Here is a 22147-nt window from a genome sequence, read left to right on the forward strand (position 1 = left end):
AGTCAACTCAAGACAGTCAGCCTTTATTTGGAAAGACAGGCAGCAGTGAGTGTACATGTTTTTACGGATACTTAATGGCTAGTGTAAATAGTCATTTACAGATGAGTATTTTAGCAAATTGTTAGGTGTTAAACAGAGTAGAGAAACATCATGGATTTATAAACTGTGTTTATTTTAGCTAAGGACCAAGATAAGAATATAAAAATGATCAAAAGCCTGCTTGCTGGTAGAAATACTGATGAATTCACCCTTCAGGATCCTTGTGCCTCAGCATAAGGAGCCAAGAATGTACTAAGCAAACATTGTTAGCAAAGGACCCTGGCTCTACCTTGCATTTCCTTGAAGGGCTTCTTACCTGGGGCTCCAAAATGGTCCATGCAAGTCACTCTCACAGTGGGGAAGCAGACTGAAGAGGTGGCTCCATGGCAAAGTGTTTGCTTGGCCCTAGAACAGGAGAACCTGAGCTCTATGCCCAGAACCCAGGTAATGCTGGGCAGGGAGGCATCTGTAAATGGAGCTAGAAATGCCATTTTACAAGCAGATACCTGGAGCTCGTTGGCCAGCCAGTTTAGCCAAATGGATGAGCTCTAGGTCCAGTGAGAAAGCCTCTCCAAAAAAAAAAAAAAAATACAGTGTGTGGGGGATTGGCCAATACACCTGATACCAACCTCCAGCCTCCAAATGATCACACACACACACACACACACACCTTTCTGATAGTTTTTATAGTGACTATATTAGTCCAAGACATATTGCAGCGATAAGGAAAATAATTAGATAAGAAACTGAAATTCGCGTAGTAGAAGAAGTTACATAAGTAACAAATACTCTCCAGGTGTAAGCCATCTTCCTAGACCAAGGAGTTATTGTGAGCCGATATTTCTTAATCTTTCATTAGCTTTTCCCTCTATTGACATCCCTCTTCCTCAAATTCTTTGTCACATTCTCCCCATGTTGGCTCAGCTATCATCTTCCCAGTCGTCTTTATGCGTCTGTACTCCCAGGAGACTGTCTTCAACTCATTTTCTCCCTGGCTGTCTCGTTGCTTCTGTGGGTTTGTAAATTATTCACACACCGATGACCTCCAAATGCCTGGTGTTCAGATTTCTCTCCTGAGCCCAGAGTTTTACATACCAGTGTGCTCTCTGCTTCATCACAAGAAACTCGAACCCAACAAACCCCAAATCGAACCTATCCCTTCCCTAAAGTTTCATCTTCCTCTTGTATCTAAATTTTACTACATTTGCTTTTTTAATTCACATGTGCATGTGTCCCTATCTGTAGGTACACACTTGGAATGCTACACATGTGCAGGTTGGGTGACAACCTATAGGAGTTGGTTCTCTCCTATGATCATGTGGGTTCTGGGGACTGAACTCATGTAGTTTGGTACAACAGAAAGCACTTTATCCACTGAACCATGTCACTGGCCCCTGTATTTTTGTTATTGATGACCTGTACTCTCCGTAATAACTCATGCCAAAGATGCAAGACCCTTCACACCACTACTTTCTTATTCTATGCATTGAATGATCAGCTTTCCTGCTGAAGGGACATCTCATATTGTTCCTTCCACATTCTCACCACTGTGCTGTGCAAATTCCACTTGTCTCTTGGAGTGACCACTGCAAGTTGGTCTCTCTACCCATGGAGCTCATTTCCAGCTCGTTTTCCTCCCTGTAGTCTGAGTGATTTTCTGTGCTTCTTATAAGCTTTATGTGAGAACCACTAGGCAGGTGCTTTAAAAACACATAAACATAACATACATTGAATTCTTCAGGAGTAAGATTAGGATATTATTTTTTGTTCTTGCTTTCTTTCTAAGTCCCAAGAGATTGTACCAAATGATCTGGAAGAACAATGGTTTTGAAGATGAAATTAGAAGTTCTGAATTTAGACCCACAAAACTCTACTGATTGGTCCAATTATTCTGCCGTCTACTGCACAGCTGTACAAAGAGGTCTAATGTCCTCCATTGCTTTTGCCAGCATTGTTTCTCATGCCTGCAATTTTTTTTTCTATGAAACTTCTGACTTGTCTGTTAGATACTTGATCATGGTGCCTTTATGGGTTACATTTTGTCTCCAATATTCATATATTGAAGACAAACCTCATTACCTTAGAATATGATATTTGGAGATAGACTCTTTAAAGGGATAATTAACACAAAATGAAGCTGTAAGGGTAGCCACTAATGCAATATGAGTGTTATCCTTACAAAGAGGGGAAATTAAGACACAGATATAAGCATGTACAGAAGAAAAACCACATGGGAAAGACTGTGAGAGAGCGCCATCTATAAACCAAGGAGAAAGGTCTCCAGAGGAGCCAAGCCTGCCAACACCTGGGTCTTGGACTTGGACCTCCTGAACTGTGAGGAAATAGACTTCTGTTAGGCCATCAGATCTGTGGAACATTGTCACAGCAGCCTCAGCAGATTACTATATCCACTTCTATGGAGTCAGTTTAGTCCTCTTGCTTTAGGGCTCAGGAAAGCACTGCGTATTCCAGCAAGAGCACAGGTAAAGGAAGCTGTTCACCTGATGAGGAAAGGAGGAGTCCCATGATTCCATGCAAAGGCCCGCTCTTCTCCCACTGGGCTTCATCTCTTAAAATTTCCTCCATCTCCTCATCATCTCACACTGAGATATATGAGTTTAGTGGGCATTCAACTACAGCAACCCACACATTAAATTCCAAAGCCTGCCCACAATATATACCAGATACTCATAGACTCAAGCATAATATCTAAAACTCTAGAGCTGTAAGGAAAGCAGGAGAAAAAAATATTTGTGAACTTGGGTTAGCACAACATACTAACAGCATTATCTACAGAAGATAAGAAAATGGTAAATTGTAATTTAATCAAAATTATAAAGTTATATTTTCAAAAGACATCATTGAGAGAGAACAGATAAACTACAGACTGAAAGAGACTATTTCCAATTATAATCTGAAACTAGACACATGCCTAGAATATGCTGGGCGTTCTCAAAGCTCAGTAATAAAACTAGCAACCCCTTTAAAAAGAAATGGGTAAAATTGTGAAACATACTTTCACCAACAAAGACAAATTGATGACAAAATAATATGAAAGAAAAAAAGTTCAAGTCATAAGTCAGTGGGGAAGTGCAAACTAAAATCAAAGTGAAATACCAATACACACCCAATGATCATGGCTAAATTGGAAAGACTGGCTGTACTAGGTGCTAGTGAGGACGTGGAATACCTGTACTCCTCATCCATCGATGTGGGACATGTAAAGCTGCACAATAATTTGGAAAATAATTTGGCAGATTCCTAAAATGCTAAGTATATACCTGCCACAGGACATCTATTCTGCTCTAAGAATTTACTCAAGAAAAATGAGAGCAAACACATTTTCACTTCACAGTTCTGAGCACACATAATCTTAATAGCCTTCTTTGAATAGCCATGAAGAAGTGTGACCCTAACATCCATCAGTAGCTTAGTGAGGATAGTAAAAGAATCTGGGAAGCAAAATTTTATCACCCCCCCCAAAAAAAGGATAAACCTAGTGTGGATGTATTGCAGAAGAATTATGATAAAGCAAAGAATTTATATCAAAAAATTATGTACAATTTTATTCCATTTACTCAGAATTCTAGAAAGTGAACCAATCTAAGTGACAGAAATCCAGCCACAGCTTCCCTGAAAGAGCAGGGAGGTGGCAGAAGGGACAGACCATGGTGATAGCTTTTATACGTGCATGCAGCTATCAAAACTTGGTAACTTATACAGCTTCTTGTCTCTTAGTGATGTTATAATAAACCTCATAGAAACTTCTCTTGTGTTTCTAGACTGAATCACAAATTCAAAATTGCTATGGAATGTCTTTCTGTACGCTGTGAATATATGTGTTGCTCCTATTGGCTAATAAATAAGGCAGCTTTGGCCTATGGCAAGGCAGCTTAGAGGCAGGGGAGGGGATATCCAAGCAGAGATACAGAGAGAAGGGTGGAGTCGAGGAAAACACCAGCCCACTGTCCAAGGAGCAACATGTAATGGGACACAGGTAAAACCACGGAACATGTGGTGATACATAGATGAATAGAAATGGGTTGAGTTATGTGAGCTAGCTAGCAAGAAGCTTGAGCCATAGGCCATACGGTTTGTAATTAATATTAAGCCTCTGAGTGATTATTTTATAAGTGGCAATGGGATCGCTGGTGGGAGAGATTCATCTGGATTGTGAGGATGGGCGGGCGGGACTGGAGAAACTTCCCCCAACACAAAATGAACAAATAAAGCTCAAACTCCCCTGTCCACTGGTCTAACTTTTTACTGATTTTTCCTAGAGAAAGTCTTATTCAAGTGAATGAGGAGTCATATACAACAATGTTAATTGTACATTAGCAAAGATGTGAAAATATGTTAAATGGATCCCACAATCTGACTGCCAAAGGCTAGATTCCTAGTACTATGGCCTGTGTTTTGTCCTATCTTTATGAACCCCAGTTTCCTTATCTCTAAAATGAAAGTGATTGTAGTGTCTGTTTCATAAGAATAGCGTAAAGGGTGAGTAAGACACATATAGAGAGGGCACAGAAAAACCCTGTGGACGTAGAAAGGGCTCACTAATTGTTTACCATTACCTCTGACTTGACCTTCTCCTAAATAGACATTTAGTCTCATCCCATTTATCTGGAAAACAAACTTTCAGTAGCCTCTATTTTAGATATCTGCCCATGAATCCAAAAGATTTAAAAAAATATGTTTGAAGTATTTATTTGTTTATTATCTTTGTGTGTATGGGTGTTTTGCCTGCAAGGAGGCCTATGTACTCTGTAGCTGCAGTGCCTATGGAGACCAGAAGATGGCATCAAACCTCTTCAGACTAAAGTTACAAATGGTTTGGAGCCACCATATGGGTGCTGGACATTGAATTCTGGTCCTTAGGAAGAGTAGCCAATGATCTTAACTACAGAGGTGTCCTTTCAGCCTCCCAAAGATTTTTCTTTTAATTGTGAGAGACCTCTGGAATCTGAAACAGGAGCATTACTACCATGGAAGTGTGGTAACATCCATGGAGACTTAGCCTAAGACCTATCCACTAAAGAAGATTTAATGCAGAAACAAAAATGTTGCAGAGAAATAAGGTATCAAATATTCAAAACCAGAGCAATTACATGAAGAAGCTTATACACTATTTCCTCCTGTACCTATATGAAAAAGTATTTTTAAATACCTAGATTCTGGGATAGAAGGACAAAAGATCTTCTCGGTCACACTCACTTTCCACCTGAAGATCTAGAGCTCTGTTTGAGGGGCCTTGGCACATTGTTCTGCTATCTCAGAATGATGTCTTGGAATATTTGCTAAGCTGAAGATGTAAGTCATGCAACTTAAACAATACTCTACTAAAGAGAGGCTGAAATGAAAAAAAAAAAAATCCGTCTACTGCAAGGCTTGCACTAGTTTGAGAGCTGACTTCTATGGAGTGAATGGTTTGTTCCCTGGCTATATTCGGTTTCATGGTTCCACATATTATTTACTGATGAATCCAGGAAGGCATCGAATTTAGAAGTGCTCCTGAGTGGTTATTATTTCAGGTTTATGAACCCAAGGTTTAAATATGATTTTCCTTTGGGTAGTCTCCTAGTTTGCTTCTCGGTTGCTGTGGCAAAACACTGACCAAAAGCACCTTTGGGGAAGAAAGGGTTTATTTGGCTTACAAGGTTACAGGCCATCATGGAGGGAAGCCAAAGCAGAAGGCTAGAGGCAGGAGCTGAGGCAGAGGCCATGGAGGTACGATGCTTACTGGCATGCTTTTCATTGCTTGTTCAGCCTGCTTTCTTATGTAACCCAGAAAGGCCTGCTCAGGGGCTGACACCACCTACAGTAAATGGGGCCCTCCCACACCAATCATTAATCAATGAAATGCTCCTCATATGTGCCCACAGGCCAATCTGATGGAGGCGATGCCTCAACAAAGCTTCCCTCATCCCAGTGACTCTAGTGTGTATTGACTTGACAAAAACTAACCAGTAGACATCAATCCGGCTTGGGTAGTTCTCTCTACTGGAAAGTGTTGCCTCTATGTGGCCTTCATTTTTCTCCCTGGCCATTACCCTACTTCTCCTGTTCTGATCAGGCTCCATCATTTGCCCTCGAGGACATCGCTTTTCACACATGTGATTGCACATGACACACAGTTGGGCTTCTCACATGTGTTGCTTCAGTACTTTTTTTGGCCTTATTCTCTGCTAGAATAAATCTCCTGTAACAAGATACATTGTCCAGGTGTATATAACAGTATTATTTTTGCTGTAAAGAGAGGGCATGCCTTTGTGTTGTCATTGTTAAAGGTAATAGGTAATCCTACTTCACAAATAAATTCACCAATGTCCTTTCCCAGTATGTATTAAACTCTGGTTAACATTTATCACTCTAATTACTATGTTTCCTCCAACTTTTTTTAAAGGTACCAACTATTACTATTAGGTTTTATTCTTCAGAACACATTGAACCTTAACAAAATCAGAAATGAAAAGGGGACATAACAACAGACACTGAGGAAATCCAGAGAATCATTAGGTCATACTTCAAAAACCTGTACTTCACAAAATTGGAAAATCTAAAAGAAATGGACAATTTTCTGGATAAGTACCACATACCAAAATTAAATCAAGACCAGATGAACTATTTAAATAGACTTATAACCCCTAAGGAAATAGAAGCAGTCATTAAAGTTTCCTCCCTGCCCCCCACAAAAGCCCAGAGCCAGATGGTTTCAGCACAGAATTCCACTAGAATTTCAAGAAAGAGTTAATACCAATACTCCTCAAATTGTTCCACACAATAGAAATAGAACATTGCCAAACTCTTTTTATAAGGCTAAAGTTACCCTGATACCCAAACCATAGATGCAACAAAGAAAGAGAATTATAGACCAATCTCCTTCATGAACATTGATGTAAAAATACTCAACAAAATACTAGCAAACCAAATCTAAGAACATATAAAAAAATCATCCACTATGATCAAGTAGGGGTGGTTGAACATGCAGTAATCTGTCAATGTAATCCACCACATAAACAAACTGAAAGAAAAAAAAACATATGATCATCTCATTAGATGCTGGAAAAGCCTTTGACAAAATCCAACACCCCTTCATGATAATGGCTTAGAGAGATCAGGGATACAAGGAACATACCTAAGCATAATAAAGGCAAAACACAGCAAGCTATAGCCAACATCGAATTAAATGGAGAGAAACTAAAAGTGATTTTAGTAAAAAGACAAGTCTGTCTACTCTCTCCATATCTATTCAATATAGTACTCGAAGTTCTAGCTAGAGCAATAAGACAACGAAAGGAGATCAAGGGGATACAAATTGGAAAGGAAGAAGTCAAATTTCTGCTATTTGCAGATGATGAGTTAGTATACATAAGTGGCCCCAAAAGTTCTACCTGGAAACTCCTACAGCTGATAAACTCCTTCAGTAATGTGGCAGGATACAAGATTAACTAAAAAAAAAATTAGTAGCCCTATTATATACAAATGATAAATGGGCTAAGAAAGAAATCAGAGAAACAACACCTCTTACAATAGCCACAAATAATATAAAATATCTTGGGATAACTCTAATCAAACAAATGAAAGACCTGTATGACAAGAACTTTAAGTCTTTAAAAAAAGAAATTGAAGAAGATATCAAAAAATAGAAAGATCTCTCACAGAGGTAGGATTAACACAGCAAAAATGGCAATCTTATCAAAAGCATCTACAGATTAATTGCAATCCCCATCAAAATCTTAATATAATTCTTCATAGACCTCAAAAGAGCAATACTCAACTTCATATGGAAAAACAAAAAACCCAGGATAGTTAAAAGCAATCTTGTACAATAAAGGAACTTCTGGGGGCATTATCATCCCTGTCTTCAAGCTCTACTATAGAACTATAGTAATAAAAACACCTTGGTATTGGCATAGAAACAGACACATGGATCAATGGAATCGAAAAAGACCCTGATATAAACCCACACACCTATGAATACTTGATTTTTGACAAAAAAGTCAAAACTGTACAATGGAAAAAAGAAAGCATCTTTAACAAATGGTGCTGGCATAACTGGAAGTCAATATGTAGAAGAATGCATATATATATATATATATATATATATATATATATATATATATATATATATCACCCTGCATAAAACTTAAGTCCAAGTGGATCAAAGACCTCAACATAAATCCAATTACACTGAACTTGATAGAAGAGAAAGTAGGAAGCAGTCTTGAATTCATTGGCACAGGAGATCACTTCCTGAATATAACATCAGTAGCACAGACACTGAGACTGACAATTAATAAATGGGACCTCCTGAAACTGAAAAACATCTCTAAGGCAAAGGACATGGTAAATAAGACAAAACAACAGCCTATAGAATGGGAAAAGATCTTTACCAAACCCACATCTGACAGAGAACTGATCTCCAAAATACATAAAGAACTCAATGATATTGGTGAAATTATAAAGGCCACTCCACATAGTTAAAAGGGAGATTTATTTAGTGAGGTAATTTACAAATGAAGGGATAGGTAGGTTGCAGGGTCTGGGAAAGATGTAGCACAGTCCGGCGGTGTTTTCTGGAGAACTCTGTTCAGTCTACCTCCAGCGTCCAGGGTCCAGGAACAAAGAAAGACAGCACATCCGGATCTCCGGTCTTCAGGGTCCTCTCTTGGCCTCGCCTTGTAGGTGTGACAGTTACAGAAGCCTCAGTGGGGGTTGGAACTTCCAGATTAAGGTTGGAATGGCTACCCACTACACAAGAAACTAGACATCAAAATACCAAATAATCCAATTTAAAAATGGGATACAGATCTAATCAGAGGATTCTCAACAGAAGAATATCAAATGGCTGAAAGACATTTAAGAAATTGGTCAACATCCTTAGGCATCAGAAAAATGCAAATCAAAATGACTCTGAGATACCATCGTACACCTGTCAGAATGGCTAAGATAAAAAACACTGATGACAGTTTACATGGGAGAGGATGTGGAGAAAGGGGAACACTCCTCTATTGCTGTTGGGAGTGCAACTTGAACAGCCACTTTGGAAATCAGTATGGTGGTTTCTCAGAAAATTGGGAATCAATATACCTCAAGACACAACAATACCACTCTTGGGTGTATACCCAAAGGATGCTCAATCAAGCCACAAGGACACTTGCTCAGTGATGTTCATAGCAGCATTATTCATATAGCCAGAACCTGGAAGCAACCTAGATGTCCTCAACTGAAGAATGGATAAAGAAAGTGTGGTACATTTACACAATGGCGTATTACTCAGTGGTTAAAAAAAAAGAAAGACAATGAAATTTGCAGGCAAATGGAGGGAACTAGAAAAAAACTTCCTGAGTGAGGTAACCCAGACCCAGAAAGACAAACATGGCATGTATTCACTCATAAGTGAACATTAGATGTCAAGCAAAGGATAACCAAGCTACAGTCCACAACCCCAGAGAAATTAGGTAACAAGGAGGACCCTAAGAGGGACTGGGAAATAGAGGTGATCTCAGGGTGAACTGGGGGTAGGGAGGGGGTAAAGGAGAGAGGATGGGGTTGAGAACATGAGAGATTGGGATGGTTGAATTGGGAGAGGGATGGGGAGGGAGAGCAATGAAAGAGGTATCTTGATAGAGGGGTCCATCATGGAGTTAGGGAGAAACTTGGTGCCAGGGAAACTCCCAGAAATACACAAGGATGACCCCAGCTAAGACTCGTAGCAATAGTGGAGAGGGCGTTTGAACTGGCCTTCTCCTGTAATCAGATTGGTGACAACCCCAATTGTCATCATAGAACCTTCATCCAGTAACTGATGGACGCAGACGCAGAGGTCCACAGGCAAGCATTGGACCAAGCTCCAGGCGTCCAGTTGAACAGAGGGAGGAGGGATTATATGAGTGGGGGGGGGAGGGGGGTCAAAATCATGATGGGGAAACCAGCCAACAGAAACACCTGACCTGAGCTCAGCGAGCTCATGGACTCTAGACTGACAGCTAGGGAACCTGCATGGGACCGATGACCTAAGTCCTCTCCATGTGGTGACAGTTGTGTAACTTGGTCTGTTTGTGGGGCCTCTAGCAGTGGGACCAGGATCTGACCCTGGCACATGAGCTGGCTTCTTGGAACCTATCCTTATGTGAGATGCCTCACTCAGCCTTGATGCCACGGGGAGGAGCTTAGTCCTGCCTCAGCTTGTTATGCCATGCTTTGTTGACTCCCATGGGAGGCTTTACCTTTTCTGAGGAGTGTGTTGGGGGTGGGGGTGGGGGTAGGAAGAAGGTGGGGAGAGGGAACAAGAGGAGAGGAGGGAGGAGAAATTGTGGCTGGTATGTAAAATAAATAAAAAGATTTATAATAAAAAAGAACACATTGAACCAAATAAATGAATCAATGTACTTATCAGTATTTCCTATTTGTTATGGTTAATATCTTCTTAAATTATTAATTCTCTTGTCTGTAAATTGGAAACAATTCCTACCTTACAGGGTTACTGTGCTTGTGATGAAAGAGAAAAATGCATGAAAATGTTAACACAATGCTACACACAAAGCAGATGCTTAATAAATGATTAAACTCCCCCCCCCCATTTCCATTTTCTGCATTAAGTGTTCTCTGTGTTATTTAGGCTGGTCATTGCTCCCTACGGTTTACTGCTGATTGGTGCTGAGGCTTTCCAATTACTGTCTTTCCCATCAGGCTATTATTTTCTTTTGTTTATAGGCATTTAGCCTTATTTTCCAACTAAGTGCGGCTCTTCTGATCTGCAAAGACTTAAATTCATTTTGTCAGCAATACCTCAGGAGACCATATCATGTCCTTTTACTAAAATTCCAACACAACATCTGTTGAATCTTCCAGTTCAAGCCAGAATGAAGCTATTTCTTTTTAGTATTTGGATTTTTGTTGTTGTTGTTGTTGTTTTTAAATATACCCTGCTACATATATCACCAATAATCTAGATATCTGATTAAGTGTTCATTTATCAACATATATTCCTTTTTTTTTCTAGAACTCTATAGAAGATAAGTCCATTTAAAATTATCAGGGCAACTGGGCTGGTGAGATGGCTCGGGGTTAAGAGGCTCACCATCCTTGCAGAAGACCTGGGTTCACTTCCCAACATCTGAATAGCAGCTCACAGTTGTCTGTAAGTACAGTTCCAGGGATCCAGTGTCCCCTTCTGACTTCCTTGGGCTCCTGCATGCATGTGGTATACAATAGACTCAGGTACACACACACACACACATAAACGTACACACAAACAAATGAGTATACTTTAAAAGTAATATAACAAGTTTTATAATTTTGATAAGTAGTATCAATTCATTGAAATAACTTTGGAAAAAATCAAGAAAAGCAATAAAGAAAAATAACAGTTGCAATCGCATTGCAGCTCAGGTAGACTTTCCTTGTGTTTTACTCATAAATATCCAAAACTTCATAGGCATCTAGTTGTATGCGTATTCTACACTCATAAAATAATATACATATAATGCATTTAGTGATTACATCTAGTTCATAAAATAATATACATATAGTTCCTTTTAGAATGTATTTTTCCCCAATTTTCCACAATTAAAATTTTCCACATAAGGCAGCAAACATTTTACCTTCTAAGCATAGCATAGCATAAATTTAGCTCTTAATGCAACAACCAGCATAGGCACATATTGTAGGTTGGACAACTTCAAAAGACTCAGAACATCATTATATATTTTAAACTGAAATACAATTGTGGGACTGTTTTTTTAATTTTTGAAAAACTCTGCTTTTCATTAGAAACTGTCTTTGAAAGTCTTCATTATGTCCTAATGATTCTCAATCTCTATTGGCTTTTTCTTGCTCTGCATCCCTGAATGGTAATAAATAATAGAAGATTTAGAATTGGATGACATAAGAAACAATTTTGTTTTCACTATCTTTCCATGAACTAAGTTACACTAATTTTCTGTCCTTATAATACCAAAGAACCTCTTAATCTTCAGCAACAGCTCATCCATATTTGATTTGGCTTTAATCTTCAACTGACTCCCCCTACCCTCATCCCCCAAAGCTTTTGTTAATGAGTCTTTATTATGCTGAATGTGATTATTCATCCTTGATAGAGGTTTTCCTCATATTTTCAGCAAATTCCAGTAAGGTTGACTGAATGCAGATGCTGTTCACTAAATTATGAGTTAGATGACTAATGTGTACATCTGAAGCATTCTTAGGGGGTGTATTTTAGCTTTGGGGGAGGTTAGGAAGCTTGCACAAAGATGGTTGGTTCTAATCTTCTAGGAGTTTCTGCCATATTGCAAGATTTAGCATGTCTGCTTTGTAAGAGAAAAGGTGAGTCCACTTTCCCAATCAGGGGTTCTGAGGGGTATAGCCATTGAGATGTACCTTTGCTTTATCTGCCCCATTCACTGCACCAGAGTTTCTCACCATAGGTCATGTCTGCACCCCTTCATATCCTCATTCCAACTGTGAGGCTCTTATGGGCTTTAAAATTCATGACATCAGGCAGTAACTTTTGTTCTTTTCTATGTATCCCTATGCCTAACCCAATGCTTATTTTCCAATACTTGGACCAAAGTGAATAACCACATAGAGTAACACTCACCTCCCTTTCCTCCAATCCCAAGAAACCATTTCAAATAAGTCTATCTCATTTCACAATGATCAGCAATCCAGGGTGGTGATCAAGGTTCTGGATTTGAAAGTCAGTTTGGTTTAGAGGAAGTTCCTCTTTCAACACTGATCTGCTTTGTGAAATTGACTCACATAACTAAATATTGTCTTCCGATTTTTATCTACAAAATGGAAATGATCCTGGTACCTTCAACACAAGATCATAATTGTGCATTTTCAGTACAGTGTAGTATACACTCAATAAACATTAATAGTAACTGCTTGTACAGGCACTCTATAGTGCAGTGTTTGGAACACTCTTCTGCCTTGGACTATATCCAACATAAATTTAGATAGGTGCAACATGGTGAAAAGAAGAACACAGGATCTCAAGAGTATTTCTAGGCATATAAATTTTAATTTAAAAGGAAATGTTGAAGGAGTTCTTTTTTTCTGAATAAGAAAACCAAGAGAAATCACACTCGATAAAACTTAACACAGTCAGTTCTCATTGTATTCATTTCTGCCTGGGTCTTGATATTTCTTTCATTGTATCTCAAGTTTAATTTCTACTTCCACAAAGTTGAGTAGAAACTCCCTGATGCCAAATCTTCATCGAGTTCTTGGTTAATACATTTAAAACTGAACGGCTTGTAGGTCCTCTCATAACTGCAGTATATTGTTATGTTGGTCCTGTTTAATTTGAAAAGAAAACCTGCTCAAAGGTAAAATATAACATTATGATATCCTCACCATTATTGTTCAACTTTCAATGAGTCTGACAGACACAAGGTTCCACTAGAAAAGCCCAAGATCCTCACATCAAAATCAAAGCTTTCCTGTCACTTTGGTTATACTTTCCACTTCCTTTGTCTGGAAGCACCACTACAGTCAGCTTCCAAAATCTTCACATGTTGGATATAGGGGTGCACTCATGTAATCTTAGCACTGGAAGGAAGGGGAAGGAGGCTCAGAAGATTAAAGTTATCCTTAGTTACATAGCAAGTTTGAGGTCAGCTTATGCTTCATGAGCCCCTGTAAAAAGTAAACACATAAATAAGTCATGCATTGAACATTCCATTGCTTGTTAAATATTGAAACAGCTGCCAGTGAATTCTGTGTCCATTGCTCCAGAGTAAGTTCTGAAGTTCCAGAGCCACATTCAGATAATCTTCATAGAGTCTTATTACAAGGCAGGGACTAGTGCAGAGACTTCTGGAGGCTTCTCCAATCTTCCATAAGGCAAGAGCCTGAAGACATCTCTAGAGGTGAAGAATCCAGAGCCAAAAAAGAAAAAAAATGGCCTGCAAATATCAAGTATATTCTATAGCTTTAGCAAAAAAAATTTTTTTTACTGGTAAGTCTGTGATAGTTTGAATGATAATGGCCCCCTTGGGCTTATATATTTGAATATTTGGCCCCATTTGGTAGAACTATTTGATATGACCTTATTGGAAGGGATGTGTCACTAGGAGTAGGCTTTGATGTTTCAAAACAACTCTGTCATTCCCAGTGTGTTCTCTCCTTCCCATTTGTGGATCAAGATGTGAGTTCTCAGTTGTTCCTGATACCATGCCTTTGCTCTGTCATGGTAGGTTCTAACCCTCTGAAACTGTAAGCCCAATTAAGCATTTTATTTTATGAGATGCCTTGGTCATGGTGTTTTGTCATAGCAATAGAAAAGTTAACTAAGACAGAAGTTGGTACCAGAGAGTGAGCTATTGTTATGACAGGTACTACCACATTGTTTTTGGAGGAATGTAGAAGATTTGGGGACTTTGAATTAGGAAAGTGGTTTAACATTATAAGGAGAGTTTCATGGATCATCCTAATAAGAGCTTGGAAGACAGTATTTCTGCAAGCAATGTGGACTATGGAGGTCCAGACTAAGAAATTTTAGAAGGAAATAATTATTAGCAACAGGGTTACAGGTCATTTTTTGTGATATTTTGGAAAAGAATATTCTCATTCTAATAATTTGCCTGAGGCTAAACTGAAAAGTAATAGACTAATTTCTTTGGTGGAGGAGATTTTTAGAGAGTCTGATATTGACTCTGTCATATGGTCCTTAGTAATCACTCTTATGCAGGACTAAATTGATAAGGTACAAGTGGGGCAAGAAGAAATAAAAAATGTACAATTTGTTTTGAAAAAGAGTACCAAAAAATTTAATGTTGGCACCAAATCTTGTACTGAGAGAGTAAGGAGATCCAGGCAAGCTCTGACCTGCATTGGGATTATAGGAGACATTCCGGTAGGGCAAGACCTCACCTCACCCAGCTAATCTTGGAACTTGTGAAAGGAAAAGGCCTAAGGTATTGTCTGCTGCTAAAAGAACAACAAATCAGAGCTGTTGCAAATGTATAGAAGTAGGGAAGTGTTCATCCCAAGTTGGCAACCAAAGTTAGCAGTGTTGTGCATATAGGTGGCTTTAGAGTAGTGAAGGAGACACAGGTAACGGGGTTGTGGAATCTTCTTCCATGGTTAAGGAGAACTGCTGAGTCCAAATATGTGGCAGGGGAGTCCTTGCAAGAAGGTCTTGAGAGGCCATTGCATAAATTTGTGAAGCAACTGAATTTCACGGGAGACCCCAAGTTGTCAGAGATACCAGAGCCATGAAATATCTACCAAGGAGATCTGCAGGCAAGAAGTGGAACAAGTCCAAGAGAGAGAAGTATGCTTTAGGTAGCAAAGTTGGAAGGGTAGAGTCATTGAAGCAAATATGGAACATAGAGCTACAAGATTTGAAGTTTGCTCTTCTGGGTTTTGATCTGGCTTTGGTCCAGTATTTCTTCATTATACTCTCCTCTTTTCCAACATATTTTATGTTGGAAGCATGTATTTTGCTTTTGAATTTTACAGGGGTTGTAATTAAGAGATTGCCTTGAATCTTGGAAGAGACTTTGGACTTTTAAACCATATTTTGAGTGAAAGACTATAAAGACTTTTGTAGATGTAACCAATCGTATTATTAAAATAAGAAACACAGAGCCAATGTAAAAGAGAAAGCCGAGAGGTCAGAGCTCAGAGATAAAATCTTACCTCCTGCAGTGCTCCTAGCTTCCCTGAGAGAGGGAGGTACTTCCTGTGTCCCTGTTTAAATAATCTTTCTGTTCTGCCTTCTCATTGGTTGTAAACCCAACCACATGACTGCCTCATCACTGCCTGTAAGTACCGCCCTCCAGGTCTTAAAGGCGTATGTCTCCAATACTGGCTGTATCCCTGAACACACAGAAATCTACCTAGCTCTTCTAACCACCATGCTCTTGCTATGGCTCTAATAGCTCTGACCCCAGGGCAACTTTATTTATTAACATAAAATTAAAATAACATTTCAGTACAAATAAAATATCACCACATTTCCCCTTTTCTATTTTAATAAAAAGAAAAAAGGCAAAAGGTTATAACTAACAAAAGAAAAACTATATACAAAAGTATAATAACTATATACAATATATACAAGTAACAAATACCTAAACGATGTCTAGTCCATTTGTATTTGACAAATCAGAGAAAATAATTCCCTTATCTATCCTATTTTAGTAAGTTCAAAATGTATCTAATTCACTTTCTATCCTAATTAATCTTCAACTATAACTAACTAATCTTCAACTCCCTCAGAGACCCAAGAAGGAAATAATATTAGCTAACAAAAATAAAACCAGGAAGTGCACAAAAGCAACTTCCAAAAATTTTGTGAGTTGACAGAAACAGCCAGCTGCCTGGACAGTCACCTGAGGTTTCTCCACAGTGTTGGGGCATCATCTTCAGCCTATAGGCTTATGGTATCTGACAGACTCATTTGTGAAGTAGGTTGTACACAAGGTCAACAGTTCAACCTCACATTGGGTGAGAGCAGTCCATATACCAGAAACACCTGAATTCCACTAGTGTCATGTCATGATTCAGGATTTTAAATTCTGGAAATTGTTGATGGTTTTTGAATTCAGCTGTCCATTCTTCTTGGCTGTGTATATATGGCTTCATCTCAGCATCCCCTTCTTCTCCACATCCCTCTATTAAATGCCAGTCTACTATTGAGAGGCGTGAGCTTTAGTTGCTGTTCCATTGCACAACAGAAGCCATCGGCCCACTGCCTGTTCAGCTGCCTTCGAAGAAAAGGGTACTGTGCCTTTTCCAGATTGTGAAGGCGACTTCAGGGATGGTGCCATATTATCCTGGCCTCAGAAGATGCCTTCTGATAAAGCCATAACCACACTTGTTTTGGCAGGAATCAGTAGTCCTTTATTTCGTGTTCTGTCTGTCCATTTTGTCCTGTTGATTTGAGGATACTTTGTTGTCCAGTGGCTAACTTTTGCCACAATGAAAATTAACTCCATATGCAGTTTCTTCAATGCCCATATTTTCTCTGAAGTAGATTGGTACTGCCAGGAGCTGACATGTCTCAAAAAAGAAAAATTTCTAAGTTATTAAAACATTTTAAATGCCATATTCTGTAGATCTCTGAAGGGTTTGAAGATGACCTGTTTAAAATACATCTGCTCAATTTTTAAAACATATCTAATATGACTACAATTTCTATTGTAATGTCTAACTACTAACTTTCATTTCTTTATATCCTAATAGTTGGTAATAATGTAAAGTATTTAAAACTAGTAATTGTCTTTTTCTTATCTTTTCTTTCTTTCTTTCTTTCTTTTTTTTTTATCAAGAACCTTAAATATAATCTCCTTTGCTTAGCCTTTTTCCTAACCCTTGACAACTTGTAACCAACCCCCCTAAACAATGAAAATTATCCCAGACCCAAAACCCATTAAAAGAACCAAAAAAACCACCCGCCCCACACCACTTCTTTGGCAATGTGGGTGTCATATTCTTAAAATTGCTTCCTGTGCCGGGCGTTGGTGGCGCACGCCTTTAATCCCAGCACTCGGGAGGCGGAGGCAGGCGGATCTCTATGAGTTCGAGGCCAGCCTGGGCTACCAAGTGAGCTCCAGGAAAGGCGCAAAGCTACACAGAGAAACCCTGTCTTGAAAAACAAAAACAAAAAAAACAAAAAAAAAATTGCTTCCTGCTGGGTATGGGTGAAGTTATCTTTATCCTGAAAGAAAAATTTAGGTTAATTGTCAAATTCTAGGAAAGGTAACTATATCCTTCATTATTATCCAGTCTGTGTATAAAGCCAAAGTTCAGGGTTTATCTCAAGTCCTTATTCAAGTAGTCTTTGAGACTGGATCATCTCAGCTAGTCATCTCAAAATTGCTCTGAGCACCTTGTAGTTCAAAGCTGATCTGTAGATGATGTTTGTCAGTTCAGTGATATTATTATTGTCCACGTGGAATTGTTGTTGTTGTTGTGGGGCCCCATTTTCTTCCTGGAGACTTCAGTTGATGTTAGGCCTGGCCATGATTTCCTGTAGAAAACTGATAAGAGACTCGAACACAAAGACATATATATGCAGCTAATTGAAGCCTTTTTTCTAGAATTAGTTAGTACTCTATATGACCATTCCTATCTTAACAAAGTTTAAAATGTATATGTATCTATTAATCTTGTAAATTTTGATATAAAATTTATACTTTAAGAAAAGTTTAAAGAATCAGAATAGAATCAAAGAGTTGAGATTAGTAATAGAATAGTCCCTTAATTAATTTGGCTTTTGTCCTGTCCCATAGCAGAAAATGGCTCTTTCTGGCATGATACAGGGAGTTTGCATTTTCCTTTTAACAACATGCTTGAGTTTAAAGAAGGAGAGAGCCATTCTCCAACTCCAAAGTCAGCTTTAAATTTTAATTGAACTGGGACTATTAGAAAACCAATAGTGTTAAATCTTCAGAGAAAAGCAGAAACAAACATTTAAGAAGACATAAAATTTTTTAGATAATATATACCCATATGCCATATACTCCCATATACTCTGTTTCCTGGGATAGATGATTTGTCCCTTTTCTTCAGTTGTCTCATTTGTCTTGTGTCCTTCAGATTCCTTAACCTTCATTCTCCTAAAAGACAAAAACAAAAACCTTCCCCCAAGACTAATTTTGGGGATGTTCCTTTTTGGCAAGTTATTATCTGATTAAATGAAAAGACATGTGTTACAGGTACAAGTTAGTTTAAATTGGATGTTCATGCTGGTTGATGAACTATCACCTCCTCTAATTAAGAGGTTTTTCTTGTTCAAATCGAACCTTTATCATTTTTGATGGTATCCACAGCTTATCTTCTCCTGTAGAAACAAAAGCAAAACCTCGTCCCCTACGTAATACATACCCTGGTTTCCATTCTGAGGTCAGCACATCCTTAAAGTATATAGGCTGATTTAATTCTGTAGTTTTTTCTATTACCCAATGTCTCTCTGCAGCTGTTGTTCCTTTCTCATTGGCATTCAGAAAATTCAAAGTTAATAGAGCATTATGCAGTCTATTTCTGGGGGTTTTTGTTACTCCTTTCTGTTTATTTAGCATATCCTTTAGAGTTCTGTTTGATCTTTCTATAACTGCTTGACCTGTAGGATTATGTGGTATACCTGTAATATGCTTTATATTGTAATAAGCAAAAAACTGTTTCATTTTAACAGAGACATATGATGGAGCATTGTCAGTTTTGATTTGTGCAGGTATACCCATGATGGCCATAACTTCTAGCAAATGAGTGATTACAGAATCAGCTTTTTCAGAACTCAAAGCAGTTGCCCATTGAAATCCTGAATAAGTATCAATGGTGTGGTGTACATATTTCAATTTTCCAAATTCTGCAAAGTGAAACACGTCCATCTGCCAGATTTCATTCCTCTGAGTACCCTTTGGGTTACATCCTGCTGGCAATGGCGTTTGATTATAGAAGGAACAAGTAGGACATTTCTTTACTATTTCTTTGGCTTGTTGCCAGGTTATGGAAAAATCCTTTTTTAAACCTTTACTATTGACGTGATGTTTTTTATGAAAGTCTGAGGCCTCCAGCACATTTCCTATCAATAATTTATCAATCTCATCATTGCCTTGTGCTAGAGGGCCTGGCAGACCAGTATGAGATCGGATGTGAGTTATATATAAAGGATGACTCCTTTTCCTGATTGTATCTTGTAATTGAATAAATAGTGAAGTTAATTCTGAAGCATCAGGGATAAATTCTGCAGTCTCAATATGTAACACCACTCTTTCAGCATACTGAGAGTCAGTTACTATGTTGAGAGGTTCTGAAAAATCCATTAATACCAACAGAATAGCATACAATTCTGATTTTTGCACTGAATTATAAGGACTTTGTACCACTTTACTTAAATTTTCTGATTTGTAACCTGCCTTTCCTTGTTTGTTGGCATCTGTATAAAATGTACGAACTCCAGATATGGGTTTTTGCCGTACAATTCGAGGCAAGATCCAATCAGCTCTCTTTATAAAATCAATTCTGTTGCTTTTGGGATATTTGCTGTTAATTTCTCCCAAAAAATTACTGCAAGTTCTTTGCCAAGGTTCACTTTCTGTCCATAATTTTTCAATGTCCTCCTTAGTTAAAGGTACGACAATTTCTGCTGGGTCTATGCCTGCTAATTGACGAAGTCTCAGTTTTCCTTTGTAAATCAAGTCAGAGATTTTTTCCCCATAAGTTTTTAATTTTTTATTTGGTTTATTTGGTAAAAATATCCATTCCAATATAATATCTTCCCTCTGCATTAATATTCCAGTAGGGGAATGCCTAGAAGGTAAAATAACCAAAATGCAATCCAGCTTTGGATCAATACGATCCACGTGCCCTTCATGTACTTTCTTTTCTACCAAGGCCAATTCTTTCTCAGCTTCAGGTGATAATTCTCTTGGACTATTTAAGTCCTTGTCACCTTCTAAGGTTTTGAACAAATTAGTCAGTTCATCATTTTTTACCCCAATGATAGTTCGTAGATGAGAAATATCTCCAAATAATCTTTGAAAGTCATTAAGAGTCTGTAGTCTATCTCTCCGAATCTGCACCTTTTGGGGTCTAATTTTTTGTAGCTCTATTTTATATCCTAAATAATTAATAGAATCTCCTCTTTGTATCTTTTCAGGAGCAATTTGTAATCCCCAGCAAGGCAAAATTTTCTTTACTTCTTCAAACATTCTTTCTAAAGTATCTGCATTTGAGTCAGCTAGTAAAATATCATCCATATAATGATAAATTATAGATTTAGGAAATTTTTTACGTATCACTTCCAATGGCTGTTGTACAAAATATTGACACAGAGTTGGGCTATTTAACATTCCCTGTGGGAGGACCCTCCATTGAAATCTTTTAACCGGTTGAGAATTATTATAAGTAGGCACTGTGAAAGCAAATCTTTCTTTGTCCTTTTCTTGTAAGGGTATTGAAAAGAAACAGTCTTTTAAATCGATAACTATGAGAGGCCATCCTTTTGGTAACAGAGTAGGCAAAGGAATTCCAGATTGTAGAGAGCCCATCGGCTGAATTACTTTGTTAATTGCTCTAAGGTCTGTTACCATTCTCCATTTACCAGATTTCTTTTTAATAACAAATACAGGAGAATTCCAAGGGCTGGTTGACTGTTCAATATGCTGAGCATTTAGCTGTTCTTCTACCAGCTCTTCTAAAGCCTGGAGTTTCTCTGTTGTTAAAGGCCATTGCTGAACCCATACAGGCTTGTCTGTTAACCATTTTAAAGGTAGAGCTGTTGGTATTTTTGGAGGATTATCAGTTGTTGTGCCCTGTTCCTGTATAATATGGATGGCTGGTGACCACTCAAAATAATGCCTTCTAACATTTCTCTCAGAAACATGTGCTAGTTTATGATTTGTTTCTGAGATTGGAGGGATTTTAATCTGAGTATTCTATTGTTGCAACAAGTCTCGACCCCACAGGTTCATAGCTATGTTAGCGACATATGGTTTTAATTTTCCTCTCTGTCCTTCTGGACCTATACATTCCAGCCATCTTGCACTCTGTTTCACTCCAGATAATGTCCCAATTCCTAACAGTTGAACGTTTACCTCTTGAAGAGGCCAAGCTGGATGCCAAAATTCTGGTGCAATTATGGTAACGTCCGCACCTGTGTCTACCAGACCAGACAACAAAACACCATTTATTTTTATCGTTAATTTTGGTCTCTGTTCATTAATAGAAGTTTGCCAAAAAAATTTTCTTTATGTTTTCTCCTGAATTTTCTATTCTCTCTTTTTCATCATCCTGACCAGCATGATTTATTCCAATAGTCATTTGGTTATTTAATCGCTCAGAGCAGGGATTTCCTCTACAGCTGCAGGAAAGGTTTGAACTGGTTTTGCTATGGGGGCCTGCATGAGGCCCCTCCGGGAGTTTCCCGAAAACTGAGGCAAAGGATTACCCTGTCTGTCCTTTGTTGATCTACATTCGTTGGTCCAGTGTTTTCCCTTACCACACCTTCTGCATACTCCAGAAGGAAGGGGCATTCTGTTGCCATTGTTCCTTGAAGAAACATTGCTTCTAGGAATGACCTGTTTACAGTCCCTTTTAAAATGTCCTTGCTTTCTACACCCAAAACATCTAACACTCCTCAAACCTTTTG

The sequence above is a fragment of the Peromyscus maniculatus genome, chromosome 7 (assembly GCF_049852395.1).
Source record: "Peromyscus maniculatus bairdii isolate BWxNUB_F1_BW_parent chromosome 7, HU_Pman_BW_mat_3.1, whole genome shotgun sequence".
NCBI lineage: Eukaryota > Metazoa > Chordata > Mammalia > Rodentia > Cricetidae > Peromyscus > Peromyscus maniculatus.